Here is a 7,672-nt window from a genome sequence, read left to right on the forward strand (position 1 = left end):
ACCTGTTGCACCCACATACGCAAATATCTTCATGGGGTTCTTAGAAAACAAAGTTCTCAGCGCCCTCTCATTAAAACCCACGGTGTACCTTCGATACATCGATGATATACTGATAATATGGGAACACGGTGAACATGAATTTCAAAAGTTCATAGATCTACTGAACACCGCGCATAGCAACATAAAGTTCACATCACAACAGTCAACTCACTTAATTAACTTCCTCGACACCACAATATCACTAGACAACGGCAACCTCATCACAACCCTGTACAAAAAGCCAACTGACAAACAACCATACCTTCACTTCAAGAGTCACCACCCGCATCACTGTAAGGTTGGAATTCCTAATGGGCAGAGTGTAAGACTACGCAGAATTTGTTCAGACGACACAGATTACGCTGAGAAGCTTGACGAACTCTGCAGTACACTTGCCCAAAGGGACTATCCAGACTCCCTCCTAACCGAGTTCCGTCGCAAGGCACTCACACTCGATCGAGACGAGGTTCTGGAAAACCGAAAAAATCCTGACGCGTGCGAAATAAGTTTCATCACAAGATATTCCAACGCACTTCCAAACATCAAAGCCATTCTACAGAAGCACGAGCCCCTCCTCCAAAGCAGTGACCGACTTAGCAATATATACACAAATCCCATACAGGTGACATACCGACGCGCAAAAAACCTGGCAGACTCCTTGGTCAATGCCAAAATCAGCAAAACGAGCACGCCGTACACGGGAACACGACCCTGCAACCTCCCGCGCTGCAAAACATGCAAGCACGTTCAACACGCTAACTCCATCAAAAGCACTGCGAGCAATTACACCCACCCCGTTAACCACGCATTCACATGCACAAGCTCCAATGTCATATACTGCATTGAATGCGGCGACTGCTCTATGCAATACATTGGTGAAATCGGCCAACAAATGAACAACCGCCTTACCGGACACAGAACCGACACGTCCAACAAACTTCCCAAAGCAGTCGCCGAACACTTTAACGTTCCTGATCACAATTTTGACAACATTAAACTATATATTCTAGAAGCCGGGTTTAGATCCACACGTGACAGACGTGATAGGGTGTCTTATCTCATATACAAGTTCAACGCTCTTCACCCGTCCGGTATCAACAAATCACAAGGCACCCTAGAAACACTTCACAAATAAAATATGCTTTCCCTTCTACCTCCATTATCATCTGTTATGATCTGCATGGCCACTGCTTTCTACTTTCTTTATTGCATGCCACAACTTTGTATTACAAATATTATTTAAAAAAAAAACCCTTTGCTGGTTCTGGAATTTTCCCCACGTAACCACTAACCTCCTTATCTTTCGCTATGCTTGTCAATTCTTGCCTGTTGTCCTGTTTCGTCCACGTGTTCGTGAACCTTCCATTCTTCTGTAACCGGTCTGTAGCCTAGATCACAACGTTCACATAATCCCCTCCACACTCTAACAAAGCAGCCATTCACTCCGGCCGTAGAAGCCCGTACGGAACCTTCCTTCCCTCCGGGCTGTTGACCCACAATTCGCATGAACCTTTAAACACGTCACACCTAACCCTTTAAATACCATGCCAATGATGAGGACGGTGCCCAGAAGAAGAACAGTCTCTGTTCGAAATATCGGCGGCTTCTGTCCTGAGGCAACTCCCTTCCTACATTCTACCGGTTCGCTGGATTTCTACCCATCTACATTAATTAATGGAGGCTTTCGGGCAAAACTGAGGTAGTAGAATGGGAGCTCATCATTTTTAAAATTATACAATGTTGATAAAATCCTGATTATTCCATGATTTTAAAAGCATACTGGCCTTAAACGAGGATAGCCTCCCGCACTCAAATCTCACTTTTGCTCGGAAGTGCCTAATTAAGGAGTTACATAAATAATTTTAGGGAAATATTCATCTAGTAGTTCCACAATCTTTTCGAGAGGATGTCCCCCTGGCCGTATAACGCAACTGCAAAAACGGCACCTATGCTGCTGTCATTCCTTTTGTGAACAAAATCTTGCGCAAAAAACACGCTCTATAGAGAATGATGCGTGGAAAAGAAAAGGGAAAAATGACCATGGTAAAGACACAACTGAAGGAGGAACAAGAAACAACATCAAAGAAAGTACGAGTTAAAGAAGACACTTTAAACCAAGTTCAATTGAGACAGATGTGATACTTATACAATTGTCCGCATTGATTATTGACAAGTGCGCCTCTCAGACGACGTTTTCTTGTTTCAGGTTCAAAAGCTTTCGCCTAACAGCAGTTTCTGTCCAAAATGATCGGGCACAAAGTGTTAAGCTGATTTTTACACTATTTAGGCGGAAAAGTAATTTTTTATGCATACCCTTTGTGTGATTATCTGTTTGATTTAGGCAATGTGTTGTTTGCCATATACAGAGACAAAACTGCGGGCCTAAGGAACTATACTTGCGATATTTGTTTGTACAAGGGGCATAATGTAAGAGCGTACGACCAGTTCTATAATCACATTCAGTCACCGAAAAAGGTGGTAGAACAGTAGGCATACAGAGGACATATATTTCTAACGTGCAAGTCGTCAGTTTATAAACAGTAAATTAGTAAATCAGTACGTGGTTAACACTCAAGGTGCAGGCCCTCTGGTGAAACATGACAAAAAGTAACCTCGAGACACAGCAGGAGGGACAGGGAGAACCGATAATTTGCTGTGGTCGTGTTTCCTCTGTTTCGAGATTACTCTTGTTCATCGTAAATCAGATTGACCCGTCCGGACTTTCACTGACCATAACCATTTCCAACAGCTTCATATAATTTTATTTATGGTTAATTCGGTATTGTGATCAGCGTCTGATTAGATTAATTGTTTTCGTTTCACACGAACTGAGGTACGAATTCATTATTGTGACACGGCTTTGCGGCGGTAAAAAAGCCTTGCTGATTTGTGTAGTTACTATAAGTATTGTCATTCCCAGGTTTTCCGATAATCAACTAGGAAGAACGCTCAATATGCTTCAACTGGTAGCTTTCATCACTGCCTGCTGTATTGTGGCAATAGCCCATGCTAAAGGTGGTTGTAAAACGGACAACTTGGAGAACGAGAAAGTAAGTAAGCGACCTGCTTTGCATACCTATGATCTTAGAGGGTTTCCAGCAAAAAACAATATTTGAAATGACCTCAGTTATTTTGTGTTGTTTGTACCTTTGTGCTACCTGTTATGTTTCAGAACAGTTAGCTGATTACAACTCCCCCTGTCTAATTTAGAGTATTGGTAGAGCCGGCGAAAGTGGAGTATATATTCTGTCGTCATCGACGTACAGTCATCCTACGGAACGCTGTCTGTACGTAGCACCACCTAAATATACTCTCACGAAGGGTCATCCTGTACAGTATAAGTGGGGGTATATGAACGCCACTGAAATTCCCGATACGGCTATGGACACCACTGAAATATCTTGGTGAGTATCGAAGACGTGCAGGTTATTATTAGTTTTCGCTGGGTTAGTGATACCAATTAAATACGTCCACAATAAGGGCTAATGTGTAGCACACCGCAGTTTGGCGTATTTTAAGAGCGCAGTTTAAGGGGATTTTCACAGAAACTCTGATGCTTACAAGTTCAACTCCTATCCTTATATGTAGTGGATATGAAGCATCGAAAATACTGGGATAGCCACGATATTTCATGAAAATACCACAGCTGATCCGTCGACACATTAAGTTCTCATTTTATTCTACCACGTGGGATTACCCAGAATTATTTGTACCAGAGTGTACGGTAATATATTTCCTCTCTTTATTTCCATTAGGAAGTCCACTAACGGCAGTAACCACTTTATTTTGATTATGATATTTGGTTGCTTAATCCAATAAGTCCTCTTCTGGCACCTGAAAACCGCTCTTGAAGCGTGGACTGATACTGTGCTACCTTTGCGACGCCTGCCTACTCTACGACCTGACAACTTATATATGTGATAGAAACCTAAATACATGTATCTTGTGACGTTGCTGCACAAAACTTTGGGTAGCATTCACATAATCTAGGTCTTACCTCGAATATACCAAAATTCACTTGAGCGCTACTTCTCGTCAAAGGGTCACGGAAATTCCGTCCAAGAATTTCATAAAAGCCACAAAGCAGTGGTCTTTGTACCCAAACATGCACCCTGTCTTCTGATTAGGAGCGTTTTAAACATTACAGTGCTGATTACAAAATGAGGCAGTGCTACTGAGGACTTCAAGAAGAGGTCGACAAATGGGTGCGGAGATTTTTCATTGATGTAGTATAATGGCCACAAAATATGTCAGGGAAATGCACGACTGCGTCGCGTTGGCACGGGACGGGCTTGGCAAGATTACCGGTGACTTTTACATTTTGTGTAATAATTGATGGTACTATATCTGTACCAAAAATACTTAAAGGGACGACAGGATACAGTAGACGAGCTTTCTGTGGCCTGTCGTCTTTTCTCTCGTCCCCTGGCCCTGGTTATTCTCAATATAGAGTTCCTCCACCAACTTGCTTGCATTTATACCACAGTATCGGTCACGATCCCTACACGTTGACTAAATATTCATACCCAACGAGTATTCACCCCTCTGCGTTGATATGTACAAGGATGAAAGAAGTTACGGCAGTCTTTCATTTAATTAAGTTTGTCATACCGTCCGAAAAGTTGATTGCGGTCACGAACAGAGTAAAGACGAGAACCAAATGACATTGAAACGAAAAAGGAAGCCTGCTATTGAGGAAAGGCGGATAATAATTGGAGTAGGGTGCCTGAATACTAGCTCCCTCTGTGTTAAGAGGCAGCTAGAATTCAGGCACACTAAATTGGACTGGTGGCGTGCGCCGTTGGGTCTGGTTGGGTTGGTTAAGAAACGTTCAGATGTGGAGCAGTTCGATTGGTTCTTTCTATGTTGGAGCACCTATTATTATATTTCATATTTATCTTCGTAATAGCCATGTACATATCACAACTAAGTGCAAGACCGTTGGGATTAACCCTTAAAGCGGTTTCAGTAGCAACATACACCAGAAAAACTAGTGTGTAGCATAGAGTACCACACTAGGATAAGTGATACAAGTACTGTATTGAAGTATACAAGTATCCATTTTGTCCGAATACATCACCATTGACCGAATTTGAATACATCGGGTATCGTGAGGCTTAATCAGGCAGGGGGGCAAATCCACAATATCCAGAGGGTACCACTTTACGTTTCCCTATCTGATTCCCTGGGAAACACTAATGGCCGTAGACGTCATGGTACGTTTTGTGATAATTCGCGTACATTCGAATAATAAGTCGACCGAAGACGGTGGCAACTTGGTGGAAAGGTCCAAGTTGCTCAGACACGCAGTCCTCCGCGATGGACGTTAAATGTGGTGTGCCGTGTGTCGAGATTTCGGAACACGTTAAGGAACCCACAGGCGGGAAAAATTAATTGATAAACCCGATCACTGTGGCGTCGCTCATGATCACAGTTGTCTCGCGACGTAAAGACCCGAATTATTATTATTATTGTCATTACTATTATTATTACATTCGAATAATAGGAAGTTCTAGGAAATCGGTGAATGTTAACGATAAGAGTTCCGAAAACATGATAAGCCAATCAATCCTCTTTCTTTGGAGCGAGTGACATCACATTGCTTTGCGTGGATTTAATAACCTCTTTTCTTCTATCGTTTTCCTAGAATTTTTGTGATGTACTAAAGCCCGCAAATAACTATAACGCGACGGAACAATTATTGTTTGGTTAACTATTGACTTGAAAGTGTTCATAATAGAACAATCCCGTCTCAACAGTATACTTCAGGTACTGAAACATGTTTAAGTTAAACTAGGTTTGGAAGCATCCCATGACGGAAGCTGATGCACATCAACTTGAACATTATGAGCATGAGCATTCTGAACATGGCAGGAGTTGTCTTGCGATGGCATATATTTTTATTAGGAACAACAAAACATGCTTATGTGCCTGTCGGTTTGATTTTCTATTCTTTTTTGAGTCTGCACTGCTACAACCGTAATGGTGCCGCAAGCAGCTAACGCAAGACAGCACCTTTACGTCACGGAAACGCTGCTCTCTTAGCACTGTGGGGACACACCCGTTGCGTCCGAAATAGCGTATACGTTTTACACTTGTATTTCCAACAAACGCTAACGTCCTAAAAGTCATTATTATCACGCGACATCGCATATACGATTAGAAGCTACACGATGTATTAAATATTACTTCGGCATTTATATTACGACAACTTTCTTACCTTTAGGCAGTCGATCGGCAAACTTATGGAGCCCTTGGCAAGGATCAGCACAACGTACATGATATGCACAACGATGATGTATCAGACCATGCATGACGCCGAACAAATTGTTTCACTTTGTTACAAGACCGAGAACAACTTGTCTTTCGATCGGCAAAAAGTTTCGAGTCTCTCCAAGTCGTTCCGCGCTGCGCGAGTGCGTCGATAGATGTAAGGGTGTAGGCGGTGCATATCAGTGCTCAAAGCAAGATACAATAAAGAAGATAGGCGCCACTATGTCTCCAAAATAATCGGCACATGACTGGAAGAGCAAAACATTCCTGCGCTTAAGCGTATCACGTGGTGTTTTGACCCCTATATAAGTGGCACACGGCCTGTGTCGTTAGATATTTCTAGAAAAACGCTGAAAATACGTGTTTCCTTCGTTGGAAGTAACAAATTCAGCGTATTATTGTATCCAGATATAGAGCGAAAGATAAAAGGCAAAACACAACAGAGGATGTGCTGAACTATGTGACTGGTTGTACGTATTAATTAGTTAGCTTAATAGCAGGAAGAAGTCTATTGCATATCTCGTTCGCCGTTAGTTTTGCGTTCAACCATCGCGGCAGCCGATCGGTCGTAGTCTCATATAACACTATAAGATCATGACACTACCTGCGCAGTAATAGGATTGAAATGAAGTCCACTCTTAGGAAATTGCGATACCAGTTATATTCCGCGTCAAAGTGCAGAAGAGGCTGTGGACTCTGACAGTTTTTCTTCATGCTAACTGTCTCCGAGAATATAGATATAACTATTTGAGTAATGAAATTGATGTCAAACTCAAATGGACTCAAAATTATATATCTTATCCCGATTGCTTGTTTCAAGTTCCCCAGAATGGGACAATTCACTGGGTACAAACGCCAGAAAAAAATTAAAAAGAGAAGAAAGCCAGGATTTTTCGTTGATTAACATTTTCCTTTGTAACATTGCAAGTGTCATTATCACTTGTAATATTTTATCTTGCAACATAGCAAGCGTCTCTCCTTATCATTTTCACAGGGGAAAGCTGTTTCGTAAGAAAGAGGTATTTTATGTGCGACCATCAGTAACCTCTGGAGTGTACCAACTGTATGGTCTTTGCCTTTGCAGGGCAGAAAAGACAGGAGCAGTGTATGAGGGAGAGAACAGGTCAATAATTTACTACAATTTCGGTGAGTTCTCCACACATGGTAGAGCCAATAAAAGGAGGAAAATAAAATCACTATATAGTAAAGCTGCGGGCGAGATTGTTACTTTCTGCTTCTAAAGCGGGGCATTGTGTACCCTAGTGGGAAAAGAAAACGAATGTCGACGAATATGCCAACACGGTTACGAAGAGAAGAATCGAACAAAAATCAGAAAAAAAATTGGAAAAATACGCGCATA

This window comes from Ornithodoros turicata, chromosome 1, assembly GCF_037126465.1.
Source record: "Ornithodoros turicata isolate Travis chromosome 1, ASM3712646v1, whole genome shotgun sequence".
Lineage (NCBI taxonomy): Eukaryota > Metazoa > Arthropoda > Arachnida > Ixodida > Argasidae > Ornithodoros > Ornithodoros turicata.